Here is a 15,108-nt window from a genome sequence, read left to right as displayed (position 1 = left end):
GTTGGGTGTTCTATGGTTTGCAAATGAAGCACTCTTCACTGAGACAGGGAGATTGAGAGAGAGAGAGAGAGAGACAGAGAATCCCAAGCAGGCTCCACACTGTCATCACAGAGCTCGATGCAGGGCTCGATCCCACAACTGTGAGATCATGACTTGAACTGAAATCAAGAGTCAGATGCTTACCTGACTGAACTGCCCAGGAGCCCCCAAATCTGCTTCTTTTCAGGAGAATTGGTACCGGGGTGCCTGGGTGGCTCAGTTGGTTGAGCATCTGACTCTTGATTTCAGCTCAGGTTGTGATACCGCAGTTTGTGAGTTTGAGCCCCATATCAGGCTCTGCATTGACAGTGCAGATTATGATTCTCTCTCTCTCCCTCCCTCTCTGCCCTTTCCCTGCTCAGGCTCACACTCTCTCTCTCGAAATCAATTAATAAACTTAAAAAAAAAAAAAAAAGGAGAATTGGTACCTAGAAACCTAACCAATTGGCCCCTCCATATCTTTTATGATGGATGGTTGAAAATTTCTGACCTAGCATTGCATTTGATTTGACAGTTGAGGAGACTGGGGTCTCCCTGGCCGAGTGGAAGCAGCTCGTTCTCGGAGAGGCAACAGGCTTGCTGGGTGCTTGAGTGAAATCTACAACTTCAGGAGCATTTGGAGGCCTGTCTTCTCACAGAGATCAAAAGAGGAGAGGAGAAGGTTACCCGCTAACTGGCTTTGCAGCAGCAATACCTGGTCTGCGAGACCCAAGAAAGGGGGAACCCAAGTGAGCAGAAGTAGCTCAAGCAGGCTTCATGGAGGAGGTGACACTTGAATAAGGTTGTGAAATATGGATAAAGACAAAACAGATCAGTGGTTCCATTGCCCCCCCCCCAGTGGGCATTTGGCAGGGTCTAGAGACATTGTGGATGTCACAGCTCAGGAGGGGCAGTGGCATCTAGTGGGTATAGGCCAGGGATTCTGCCAAATGTTCTATGATGCACAGGACAGTTGCCACAACAAAGAAATATCCGTCCCCAAATATCAACAGTGCTGAGGATGAGAAACCTGGCCTAAATGGAGAGAAGGGGAGAGGAGGGCAGGCAGGGGGTAGTGCGAGCTGATACACAGAGGCAGAATGATCAATAAATTGCTTGAAAGCAGAGACTGCCCTCTTTTCTGTATCCCCAGCACACATCAGTAGCTGCCCCGTGAGTAATTAGTTGTTGGATAAATGAATGAACACTGGCCACCCTTGAATTCTACCCTGGATCTTTGGCAGGCAAGTGCTCTGCTCAGGGTAAAGAAAGAAGTCAGCTTGGTTGATCCTTTTTTTCCTCCTGCCCCACCTTTTCCCTCATCCTACATGTTCGGAATTGGTTGCCTCTCTTACTTGCTTATTCATCCTGCTCAACTTTCTAACATTCTTACACCAAGCCTGCTCTCAGCACTCACCAAACCAGCTGCCTGGTGTCATCCTGCAGGGTCTCGGGAGCTGGAGAAGGTGCCAGTCCTCACCCTCACCGAGCAGGCAGCTGCAGGAGCTGGGAAACGGTGTGTCCGATGTGTTCGTTTGTATTCAACAACCATCAGTCCTTTGTGACTCCCCGCAGCCCAGCCCAACCTCCCAGCTGTCCCACCTGTAAGTTCTCCGGGGACCAGCATGTCCCCAGGATGGAACCCCTGGCCCCGGAGAGTCCCACCCTCTTCTGGAAGACTCTCTCAAGTAACTGATAGGCGCCTGTGAGCCCAGGTCCATTACACATCTTTTTATGCATATCCTAATGGGAGACATCTCGTTGAAATTTAATTGCTTCCCAGACCTCAATACCATCCATTTTATTTATGCAAAGAGCAGCTGGTGAGACTGCTCAGGACAACAATGTAGGCAAGGGCGAGCCCATGCCGCAAGGCATCTGGCTCGACAAACAATGTGTCTAAGAGACAGCAAAGGATTAAACAACCGTCAGAACATCCGAAGCCAGGACACTGTCTGTGGCCTGCCTCCACCCTGCAGCCCTCTTTCCTGCCCCCACCCCAGCCTCAGTCTCCTCCTTTTTTCAGTCCCCACTGGCCTCAAGATCTCTCTCTCTCCCTTTCAGTCTGTATCAAAACACTTTCAGCATATTTGCTATCAGTCACTGACCCTTCCATCTACTATAGCTCCAAGGGGCTATATATAGTCTCTTCTTATCTCTGGTTCTAGAAGAAAAAGAGAAAAGGCTTAACCTCTATAAAATTCATTTCAGGCTCTGGGGCACAGGGGAGGGCGGACTCTTGCACGGTGTTTATGCTGGGGTGTGGGGGGCTCCTCCCTGGGATTCCTGAGATAACTGAGCACTATCACCTCCTTCTGAGAAGACCAGCTCTGCCCCTTTCAGATCAGCTTATCCCCATTCCTCAGATGAGCTATAGCAGAGCCAAAAGGCTAAGTAGCTTGTCTGGGGTCACATAACTGAGTCAGTGCCAAGGCAGTATTTAAATCCAGATGTGTTCCACCCCAAAGGCAGTGGCCATAACACCCCTAAGCAGGAGGGATGGGAAGTGGCATCAACGCGTGGAGAAGTGTGCACGCAAGTGGAGATCTGCGCCCTGGCAGAAGCCGGGCTTCTCAGCGAAGGGAAGTGGACAGAAACACACTCGCGCTAGAAACACACACAGCCAGCTGGAGGCCTGGAATGTTCTCCCCAACAGGTATCATAAACCCCGGTGCAAGCACCCTGAGCGATGGGGCGGAGGCCCGGGCCTGCGCAAGAAACCACGTTCTGCCGAAGTCAGAATAGCTGATAAGACGTTGCCTTGCCTCTCTGGCGGTTTTAAGCTAGAAAAGAAAAGCAGTAACACGAGGAAGTGGGCCAGCTTCTCAGGACTTACATCTGAGCAAAAAGAGAGAACTGGTCTGAGCCATGCGAATAACAAAAACCTTGGGAGACAGTGATTCCTCTCCTCCTGTTGAAGCTGGATTTTAAAATGGCATGGATGGGGCGCCTGGGTGGTTCAGTCGGATAAGCGTCTGACTCTTGATTTCGGCTCAGGTCATGATCTCATGGCTCATGGGATAGGGCTGTGCACTGACAGTGCGGGGCCTGCTTGGGATTCTCTCTCTGCCCCTCCCCTGCTCGCACATGCTCTTTCTCTCTCAAAATAAATAAATAAACATTAAAAAAAAGTTTTTTTGTAAAGTAAAACGAATATAATAGCTATGCATAGAAAAAACAAGACCACATACAAAAAATATTAACAACATTTTTCTTTGGATGCAGGGATTATATCATTTTATCTTTTTATATTATTATTATTATTATTTAATCTTTATTTATTTTTGAGAGAGAGACAGAGTGCAAGCAGGGGAGGTACAGAGACAGAGAGGGAGACACGGAATCTGAAGCAGGCCCCCAGGCTCTGAGCTGTCAGCAGAGAGCCTGACACAGGTCCTGAGCTCGTGAACTGTGAGATGATGACTTGAACCAAAGCCGGGCACTTAACCAACTGAGCCACCCAGGTTCCCCATCGTTTTATTATTTTAAAACTATTTTATCATTTTTCTCTTTTGGGCCACTTCTGGATTTTCATGTTCTCTGTAATAAACATATATTACTTTTATAATTCCACATATGAAAATATATAAGACATGCACATATGTATGTTTCAAAGTTAATGATAATATCCAAAAATGGAAGGAGGAGCTTTAAGAGTTTAGACTGAAATTCTATGAGTAGCATAAACATGTCTAAAGTCCAGAATGAACAGGACTTAGGAAAACATCTAAGGATTCCAAACGGTTGAGTAAAGTTATGCTCAGAGAAGGCAGAAAGCCTGTGCCCAGAGAGGGGGCTGTAATGTTAAGGACTAACAGAAAGAAAGCAGAACTCATCAACGCCCCTTCCTGCAACACCTCTTCTCCACCAGAGAAGAGTCTCCTCAAGTTGGAAAGGACACATAAAAACTATTCATAGACATATAAACATAGACATATAAAAACTATTCAAGACCTAACATGGTCTGTTAATGAGGGTTCAAGAAGGCAAGAGACCTAAACCGAATTCGTATCAGCTGATGAAAGAGGGAGGGGATTTCGGAGAGAAGGGCGGCTGGTGCCACTCCCAGAGCCCAAAGGAGGCCTTGGTGCAGCCAGGATTTGCCAGTCTTACTACCTCAACTCTCACCACTCCGTCCTTTCCCTCACTTTTTCCTGTCTTCATCTTTTTGATCTCTTTTTGTCTCTTTAGCTTCCCTCTGCAGAGACTGTCTGCACCACGCCTGTGGCCAGGTATGGGGACTGCCAGCCCCAGGGCACACGCAGCCTACATCCATGCTCCTAGGAGAAGAGAACCAGAAAGGTCAGACCTACCCTACCTGAGTTTCTTTCTTGGCTCACATGTGTTGCACTCTATTATTTTAAAATAAATGTCCAAGGTATCATTAGATTCACCAACAATCATAGTGATAAATTATAGAAAATAGAACACATCTCAAAAGGGGCAATATGTTTTCTTAAAGGGGACAAGTAGTATTTTGAAAGACCCACTGGAAAATTCCCAACAAAGAGCCTGAGTCCCCATGACACTTCCATGCAAAGCTCTTCTCCTTCTCCAGAGAAGCAAATTTGGATTAATGGTTGCCATTGTCTATTGTTCTCAAGTGAAGTCCACCAAGGCCATGGTGCCCCTTCCAAGAAATTGGCTGCACATGCGCAGTGAAGGAGGAGAGCACGAAGCACCTGCAGATCCAGACTCAATGTCCCTTTTGTTTAGAAGTCCTGCTGGCTTTATATCTGCAAGTAAGTTGATGGAAAACTTGTCTATCAGTGTTCCAAATAAAAGTAAAAGAAGGTTGTATTTGGATGTCATCTTGGGCCCTTAATTTCTGCCCTGAGGGACATAATAAAAGAATCCAAAACATTCTCAGTTATGGTTAGTCAAGGGACAATGCTGGCCTCAGGTCAGACCCTGGACAAGCCACTGCCCACCACCTCACTGTGGAGCGTAAGCTTTTTTTATACCTGAGAACGTTCCGATTGCTGGCAACCTCCCCAGAGGTGAAAAGGGACAGGGAGGCAATATGAGGCATTATAACTTACAGGGAGAAGCTAAGTGAAACTCCTTGACCAGCCTCAGACTCTTGGGTTCTCAAAATTCCCATTCACTGCAACAAAAGAATTAAAAAAGGACTTGCCTGGGAGGGCAGCCCTGATTCTGGCTGACAGAAAAATTCTAGAAACAAAATACCTTCTAGTTTCACGTGATTGCCTATGAAACTATAGAATGGTGTGTGGCCGGAGATACATGATCTAACACATCTTTACCAGAACACCACGTTTGGGGAGAAGGCATAGTTGGTATAGGACACAGGTCGAGGTAATGATGAGATGTATCGATTCGCATTTGCAAGCATCCCTTGTGAGCACACGTCTCTCGGGAACCTTGTGGAAGGAGGACAGATTGGCAGAGTGGGCGTTAGGCAATCTGGATGCTGCTTGATACCTAGCATCCAACAAGCCATTCGTTCGCACCACAGCATGGCAGGCACTGTACTTGGCTTGGGGAGTCCAAGGATGAGGGACAGCCCAATATTCAAAGTTATTTCACAGATGGAATGATGGACCAAAACGAACAAGAGACAACTGAATGTAAAGTCTTGCATTCCAGTTGCAAAACTTCAAATCATACGATTACGTAGAAGGAAGGGCACCTGTGTGCCCCTCTGCCCAGCTGCCTCCTCAGGCTTCCCCCCAGAACAAGGAATAGCTATCCTATCGGTGACATTTCAGGATGTAGAGTCGACCATGTCACCGTGGTACCCATATCAAGGTCACTGAGAGCCCCCGGTGCTCAGTCTAAACACCATGCTTGCAGGGACACCACCTAAACAGTGAAAGATCTAGAAATTGACTGCTGGGTTTAGAAGAGAGAAGACTTGTGGGTGGTAAGGAGGATGTGGGGGGTAAGACAGCTTTTGTACCCACCATGGTTCTTGTCAGTGATAGAAATCCTCTCTGGCCGAGCTACACAGGAGTGGAACCTGTCAGTAGACAACAGCAAGGACAGGAAGGCTGGAGAATCAGGCGTGGGAAACACACTGAGACAAGGAGACAAGGCAGCATAATGCGGCCGAGATAGCCCCAAGGACAGTCGTGTTGGGACACACTCTTGGCACTGCTGATACCACTGAAGTCTTGGTGCCGTCTTCACCGGCACCTCCACCACAACTGTACAAAGCACGGACGCAAGACAGAGACGTGAGATCCCGCAAACAGCCAAAGGGAATCCACTGGTAACTGTGAGGGGCGCTGACAGCATGGCGGCCACAGAAAGTGGAGCAGGCAGCCAGTCCCAAGTGGGGTGGGACAGAGGACACCGGAAAGACATGACGATGTGGCTGAACGCATAAGATCAGACACCCACAGAGGAGGCAGGGAGGGGATTGGTTCCTATCAGGGACAAGTCCATAAAAAAATGAAGCATATTCTTAAAAAGTCTTAAGTACACATAGCACAAAAAAATACAAGAAAGACAAAGTAAACAACTGTGAAAGCACTTCTGTCATCATAATATTCATCCAGAAATGATGACAACATACTCATAACGTCAGGATGAGAGAATGGGAAGATGGCATATGTATTGAGGCAAGAAGGTTCAAAGAAAAAGAACTAAGTCCTCAAAAAATCAAGTAGCATTATAAGCATGTTATATAGAGATATGGACAGAAGGACAAAATGATCAGTTAAAAGTCAGAAGTGGCTGGCTCTGCAGAGTAGAAAAATAGATGCGATGGACTAGACAGGAGGGGACTGTATTTTTTTAATGTTTAATTATTTATTTGGAGTGAGAAAGAGCGGGGGGGGCAGAGAGGGAGAGGGAGAGGGAGAGAGAGAGGGAGAGAGAGAGAGAGAGAGAGAGAGAGAGAGAGAGAGAGAGAATATCAAGCAGGATCCACCCCCAATGTAGGGCTTGATCTCACAACAATGAGCTGAAGTCAAGAGCTAGATGCTTAATTGACTGAGCCACCCAGGTGCTCCAAGGGACTGCTGTATTTTTTTTTAAAGCCTTGTATATCTAGATACCCCTGAAAACTAGATGTACACATTTAAAAATTGATAAAATAAAATTTGGGGCACCTAGGTGGCTCTGTCAGTGAAGGATCTAACTCTTGATTTCAGCTCAGGTAATGATCCCAGTGTCCCTGGATTGAGCCCCATGTCGGCCTCTGAATGGAGCCCACTTAAGATTCTCTCTCTCCCCCTCTGCCCCGTTCCCACTTGCATTCATGCTCTCTCTCAAATAAAAAAATAAAAATAAAAATTGATAGAATTTGTCAATTTTTTTACCATGATAAAAATTTCAGCCAAGTAAAAAACATTTTTGAAAAATAATTTAAAATACATATTCATAACATAGGAACAAAATACTGGAACGACCCAAATATTATCAATAATGGAGTGCAGTACAGCATGGAAAATGAATGAACTACCACTAATTCAATGCAGATAAATCTTAAAAAGAAAATATTAAGCAAAAACAGTGACAAAGCTTTATATACTGTATGATTCCATTTATGCAATTGTCAAAGTATTGTTTTAGAATATGTACATAGACGCGGGGCGCCTGGGTGGCGCAGTCGGTTAAGCGTCCGACTTCAGCCAGGTCACGATCTCGCGGTCCGTGAGTTCGAGCCCCGCGTCGGGCTCTGGGCTGATGGCTCAGAGCCCGGAGCCTGTTTCCGATTCTGTGTCTCCCTCTCTCTCTGCCCCTCCCCCGTTCACGCTCTGTCTCTCTCTGTCCCAAAAATAAATAAACGTTGAAAAAAAAAAAATTTAGAATATGTACATAGACGGTAAAATTAAAAGTGCAAAGATAATTAACGGGAAATTCTGGATAGTAGTTATCTCTGTCAGGGAGAAGGAAGATGTGAGCAAGGAGCTTCTAAGTAACTAGTAATTTTTATTCCTAAACTAGGTGGTGGTATCCCAGTGTTTATGCTGGTGTGTGTGTGTGTTTAACTGTCATATATTTTTATAGTCTTTTGTATGTGTTTTGGTTATTTACTGCTTCATAACAAGCCACCCCAAAATTAGTGGCTTAAAACAAAGACTTACTGTTTTTTAGGATTGTGTTTCCAGCTGGGCTCAGTTGGGAGTTTCTCCAACTCTTTGTGGTGTTGGCTGGAGTTGTTCAGGGGGCTGCGCTCAGCAAGAAACGTAGGGGGCTGGAACACCTAAAATGGTTTCACTCACATGTCTGGTACCTCAACTGGAAATAGCTGCAAAGGCTGGGGGCTGATGAGGCCTCCCTCTGTCTACATGGCTTCTGTCCATTCTGTGGTCTAGCCCAGGATCCTTTAAATGGCAGCTGGCTTCCAAGAGAGCAAAAGCAGAAGTTGAAAGGTGTCTTAAGGTCTAGGGCTAAAAGCCACAATGTGTCACTTCCACCACTTTCTGTGGGTAAAAGCAAGTCATAAGACCAGCCCAGAGTCAAGGGAAGGAGGAATCAATACCACTCCTCCACTCCTTCTAGTAAGAATCAATACCACTCCTCCACTCCACTAGGAGTGGAGGAGTGGGCATATGGTGCAGGGATGGGGGACGGTGCTGGAAGCCATCTTTGAAGACAAGAGGTCACAGGAGTCTAACAGAGGATCTCGTGATCACCAGGACTTTAAAAGTAAATTTAACAAGAAAGGCACAAGACATATGAAGGAAACTATAAAATAAATTGTTGATTTCATAAAAATACCAATTCTCCGAAAGTCAATCTATATAATTCATGCAATTCCATTTTGAATCGTTATTTTTCAATCGGGTAATAAAAAATTAATTGGATAATAAAGTTTACAAACCAGGAAGAGAGCCCTACCCAGAAACTAAATTTTCTGGCTCCTTGATCTTGGACTTCCTGGCTTCTATAACTGTGAGAAATAACTTTCTGTTGTTTAAGGCCCCCACTCTGTTATGGCAGCCCCAGCAAACTAAAAGGCAATATATATGAGATAAGGGCAGAAAACACCTTCTTAATCAAGATTGAGAACCTGAAAGCTATAAAAGAAAAGATAGGCATATTTGGCCGTGAAAAGTTACAAAGAAAACAAAAGTCCTTTGAACAGTAAAATATCCCCTAAACAAATAATGGTAAAGCAATAGCTCAGGAAAAATATTTATAATGCAGATCATATAAAGTTAACATTTAAAACATGCAAACAGCATTTATAATCATAGTAAGACGATCATTGCAAAGAAACACAGACAAATCAAACTAGAAAAAAATCCGGAGTTGCAAGTTCATTTATCCCGCAAACATAAGGTGCTTAAATTCACTAGCAGGCATGGAAGTGTTACATAGCAACAAAATATCACTTTATGCCCTTCTGACATTGCAAAAAAAAAAAAAAATGAAAAGCTGTAACTCCTGTTCCCGGTGTGGATGTAGAGAAACTGTCCTACATTGTTGGTGGAAATGTAAAGTATCACAATCATTTCAGCAGCCATCTGATGCTATCACTAAAATTACAAATGAATATGACCTTTGACCTAGAAATTCCCCTGCTGGGGATCCATCCTATAGAAAGAAAATCACTAGCACATATGCGTGAGAGCATTCGTTGTAGCAGAGCTTATCCTGAGAGAAAAATGGAAACAGGTGGAATTATCATCAATAGGGGAATAGCTAAATCAATCTGGGTACAACCACACCATAAATATTACGCCACTATTTAAAAGAATAAATTAGACATATAATAGGTGGCTTAAAGGGGCCTCAAGGAAGCATGGTTGGATAAAAAAGCAGGTACAGTCAGGTGGTCATAACTTGATTCATTGTAATAAATTAATCACCATGTAAATATTTGTGTTCACATGTATATATACATGGATATGTGTACATGCACATATATTGCATACATGCACACCTATGTCTGGCATTCAATAATATTAAGAACTATGGCAGGGGGAACACTAGTTGTGAACTCGGGTTACCTGGCTGCAGGGGCAGGACACTGATGTGGAAGAGAAAAAGAGGAAAGGGAGAATGAAGAGTAAACCAAAAAAGAAAAAGGGGAGTGGGCACAGGGAACTACGCACAGATGGGCATATAAATAATTGTATTTTTGCAGCTATAAATTTGTGTTTGCAGGAGGTTGCATGTCCAAGAATATTAAATTAAGAGTGGTTTTTTTGTTTTGTTTTATTGTTTTGTTTTGTTTTTTTCCCAAGGCAGTAGAGCAGAGGCACTGCCTCCATTTAGGCAAATCCAGTCCCTGGTCCCCTGCAGCCTGGATCTTGGAATTGGCACAGAAACAGCAGTTTTGGAAAGTCTCCATCCACCTGCATTAAAACTATGACAAGATCTGGCGAATCAAAACCACCATGAGATATCATTTCACACCTGTTAGAGTGGCTACTGTCCAAAATGCAAGAGATATCCAGTGTTGGTGAGGGTGCGGAGGAAGGGGAATCCCTGTGCACTGTTGGTGGGAATGTAGACTGGTGAGGCCACTATAAAAAACAATATGGAGTTTTCTCAAAAAATTACAAATAAAACTAGCATACGATCCAGCAATTCCACTTCTGGGTATATGTCCAAAGGAAATAAAATCTCTATCTCAAAGAGATACCTTCCCCCATATTCACCATGGCATTATTCCCAATGACCCAACACATGGGAACAACCCAACTGTCCATCAACAGATGAAGGGATGAAGAAAATGTGATTTATAAATAATGGAAAATGTGGTATAGATATAGATATAATAGAACATATCTATGATATATTTATACGGCCTTAAAAAAGAAGGGAAAATCCTGCCATTTGCCACAACTTGGATGAATATTGAGGGCATTATGCTACGTGAAATGAGTCAGACACAGGAAGACAAATACCATGCAATCTCATTTATACGGGGAAGCTAAAAAAACAAACAAACAAACTCAGAAACAGAGAGAAGATGGGTGGCCGCTGGGGCTGGGGGTGCTGATGGGTGAAAGTGGTCAAAGGGTAACAAAGCTGCGGTTCCAAGATGAGTCAGTTCCAAGGATGTAATGTACGGCATGGTGACTTTAGTTAACAACATACTGTACTGTACAACTAAAAGTTGCTAAGAGAGTAGATCTGAAAAATTCTCAGCACCAAACAAAACAAAACAATTGTAATGAAGTAAGATGTTGGATGTGTTCACTAAGCTCATTGGGATCATCATTTTGCAATATATACATATATCAAATCACTTCCTTGTATACCTTAAACTTACACACTATGTCAATGTGTCAATTATATCTCAAAGCTGGAGAATAAAAAAGAATGATAAGGTCTGTCCTTCCAGGGACACGGCCTTGAGCAGACACTCCCGAGACACTGATTGGCCTTGATCTCAGTGACAAATGAGTCAGGTGGTGAGGCCAAAACCACAACCAAAACCAAAATCGGAGCAACCCTATACCATACCCACCCGCGACTCCCAAGCCCTCAGAAAGCCCAGCTTACACTTGGCCACGGTGCTCTCCCCACTTCCCTTGACACTCTGTAGTATGTGGCAGGAGCCTGGTATCAGGGGGCAGACAACCCGCGTCTACACCTGTCTCTGCCTCTCACTTGTGCACCATGATGGAGATCCGGGTGCATAACTTTCCCTGTGATCAAAGCAACAGAAAGGTTTTTTTCTAGCTTGCAAATGACCTTTCCAAATAACCCGGATGTCCATCCAGTGCTGGTGGGAATGTGAACAGACTTTGAGAAAGTCATGAGGTGGAATAGAGTAACTGACTCAAGAATAGGGCTGAAGCTCGTAATGGGGCGGGAGGACTGGGGGCTGGGAAGGATTAAGGGAAACCGGTCCTTCTGGTCGTCCCACTCCTGGAATCTGTCCTAAAGGCTTGTGCTCCAGCATGTTCATTTCAGATTCATTTATAATAACTTAAAAGTGGAAACACCTTGCATATCCAAAAAAACTGGCCCCTTGTTAAGTAAAATAGGCATATACTTTTGACAGGACATTATGCAGCCATTGAAAGTGATGCTTACAGGAAACCAATTTGACAATAAATTTCATAATAAAAAAAGAAAGAAAGAAAAAAAATGATGCTTACAGAATTTTAATGTCATAGGAAAATCCTATTAATAAAGGGCCTAAGTTTTAAAAGTAGCATGGAAGGGGCGCCTGGGTGGCTCAGTCGGTTAAGCCACTGATTCTTGGTTTCAGCTCAGGTCATGATCTCGTGGTTCGTGAGCGCGAGCCCCACACTGGGCTCCGAAGCTGGCAGTGCGGAGCCTGCTTGGGATTCTCTCTCTCCCCCTCTCTCTGCCCCTCCCCTGCTCACACTGTCTCTCCCTCTCAAAATTAAAAATATAAACTTAAAAAAAGGAAATACTTCAGGGGCACCTAGGTGGCTCAGTCGGTTGGGTGTCCGACTTCAGTTCAGGTCATGGTCTCGCGGTTCATGAGTTCAAGCCCCATGTCCGGCTCTGTACTGACCGCTCAGAGACTGGAGCCTGTTTCCGATTCTGTCTCCCTCTCTCTTTGCCCCTCCCCACTCACACTCTATCTCTGTCTCTCAAAAAAAAAACTATATAAACATTAAAAAAAAATACTTAAAATAAAAAATAAAAACAGTATGGAAAAGAGTATATACTATTTGATCTCATATATACAGAAAGAATAGATGTAAAAGGAAAGGACCAGAAAGGAATGTGCCAATGTTACCAGTGGGTAGTAAATCTATGGACAATTTCTTCTAATCTCTTTATCATTTTCTCTATTATTCAAAATTTCTACAGTGGGCACGCAGTCCCATGATGCCTGGGGAGGAATAGCTTAAAAAGTACAAATAAAAACAAAAACTGGTAAGATGTGTCACTGAGCAGTAGTTCAATGACAGATGTGACAAATGACACATTTGCCATTGGAGGTCCTGTCTCTTGACAATCGTCACCCTCTGATCTTGGAGCTTCACCCTCTTCCACTGCATTTTTGGCCTGGAAGAAAGATGTACTCTTCAGGCCGGGCTGCCCAGGAACCAGGACCTCTGACACCCCAGAGCAGGGAGACCCCCTGGGTGTGTACAGACAGGCATGCAAGCTGAGACCAAACACCTTCAGAGCCGCTGGAGCCCCTGCTCAGATTAGGGAAAGCCTCCACGAGGGGCAGGGCTGATAGCTATTTGGAAGGAGGGGAAATTGCTTATGGGGAAATCGGATTGGTGAAAAATTTGTAAAGAGGAAGTGAATAGATTCTAAAGCATCATCCTCCTACTTTTTTAAGTTTGATAGAGGGTGCTGGTGAGCACAAACTTGATAGCTAATAAACTGGTGTCCCAAATGTGGGGGGCAAAGGGGACAGGGAAAAGGACTGTGAGCAGAGTAGAATCTGCAACACTGAGCAAATGACATTTGCCTCCACGCCCTCCACCATCCCTTTCTGTTTTCTCCCTTCCTTCAGCCCCTCCTCCTCCCCTTTCCCACTGTCTTAAACCACCTGAGGTCCCACACCCCTGGAAGGATGAGACAGGGAGAAGAATGCATGTTGCCTTCCCGAAATAGTAGTCGCTCTGTGGAAGCAGCTCAGCCCAGGGAGAGGAAGCCCAGTGGGTGGTTTTTCAGGTCTGACTCCTTGGGAGGACTTGGCGCTCACTGACCTCTAAGCTCTCCTGGGAGGTGAAGGCAGTGCCCTCTGCAGAGAAAGCTGCACTTTCTGACCCACACCATGGGGTTCTCTGGGTCTACAGTGGACTTGGAGGAAAGGTTAACAGGGGGAGTGATGATGCCTTCTGTCTCTGGCATATCGCCCACCAGTGTCCACACTCTCCTGCCCCTAACCACTCCAGTCTTGGCTCCTATTCCCATAATCCCCCCTCTGGTGAGTGCTGATAAGGTGGAGAGGCCCCTCCCTGGAGACTCAAGCACATCTAATCCATGGCCAGTTTTACAGAGGAGAAAAGGGAAATTACAGAGCCCTTCCAACAGCCCCAAAGCTCCTAAGCTACAGAGGACTAAAGTGGTGACAAAGGCTGGCACCAATCTGTGAGACCCAGGTCCATCCTAACTACCCCCAAACATCCAACCCCCACTTGGGTGCTCACAGAAAGGAGGACTAAGCGGGGCCCAGTTGTGTCAAAGGTCTCTGACCTTGGCATCTCCCCAGAGGCCTAGCACCTCCCTCACCTTCCCCTCCCCCTTCCCAACAGTGCTCTGCGTGACTGAATGACTTAATACAAACTGCATTTATTTGCTTGTTTCTAATCACATCCTAGGATCTCATGCCCTCTTGATGGTAAATAAAAAGGAACAGAAGATGCCTCCTAATGACCTGGAAAATCAAGTTCATACCTTTCCCAAATCAGAATCAATTTGTTCTAAGTCTAGCCAAGTCAGAAGCAAGCATTAGCAGAAGGCCCACCCACTTGGCCATTTCCCCCAGTCTCTTAAGGTCTAGTGAGTCACCCTGAAGGGCTGGCTTCACCCTAGATGAGTCAGTATCTCCTGTTTGCATATGGTCATTACTTTCTTTACAGAAAAAAAAGAAAAAAAAAAGGGTCCTTGTCTGTAGATGGACAAGCATTAACAAAAATTAAATTAACAAAAATTAACAAAAATGAAAAAATTCAAAAACCACCATCAGGTTCACATAGTGTTAAAAACCCACTGTTTCAGACACTTCTCAGAGAAATGACTTCTTTCGAGAATATTTGATGAGGCCAGATCAGCATTTTACTAAGTGATAGTCAGTATATCTCAGTGGTTAAGAATCCAGTTTCTAGGGGAGCCTGGGTGGCTCAGTCGGTTAAACTTCTGACTTCCGCTCAGGATATGATCACGTGGACCGCGAACAGTTCATGAGTTCAAGCCCCACATCAGGCTCACTGCTTCCATCCCAGAGCCTTCTGCAGATCCTCTGTCCTCCCCCCCTTTGTGACCCCTCCCCCCACTCATGCTGGAGAGCACTCGCGCATGCCTCCTATCTCTATCTCTCTCGAAAATAATTAAACATTTTATTTAAAAAACTTAAAAGAAATCCAGTTTCTGGACTGAGTTCCATTTCTGATATGGATGAGTAAGTCTGTACTGTACCAACCTTCCTGCAGATAACAACTATTAGCTCCAGACTCAAAAACAAAACAAACAAAACAAAAAATCAAAATAAAAACC

At 44.8% G+C, this 15,108-nt stretch overlaps 1 long non-coding RNA gene across 1 annotated transcript; it reads left to right on the top strand.

Moving 5' to 3' along the window:
- Window positions 1-2,541: 2,541 nt before the first annotated feature.
- On the top strand, window positions 2,542-4,755 carry LOC124516966 (uncharacterized). Its single transcript, XR_006963265.1, has 3 exons — window positions 2,542-2,674; window positions 4,210-4,320; window positions 4,623-4,755. It is a non-coding gene; the product is annotated as an uncharacterized LOC124516966 (long non-coding RNA).
- Window positions 4,756-15,108: the final 10,353 nt, after the last annotated feature.

This window comes from Lynx rufus, unplaced genomic scaffold (assembly GCF_022079265.1).
Source record: "Lynx rufus isolate CCGP_SWC_20201006 ecotype Redwood Valley unplaced genomic scaffold, mLynRuf1.p SCAF_20, whole genome shotgun sequence".
NCBI classification, from domain to species: Eukaryota; Metazoa; Chordata; class Mammalia; order Carnivora; family Felidae; genus Lynx; species Lynx rufus.
The sequence above is the reverse complement of the archived record's forward strand: the minus strand, read 5'-3'. Positions and strand labels throughout refer to the sequence as shown.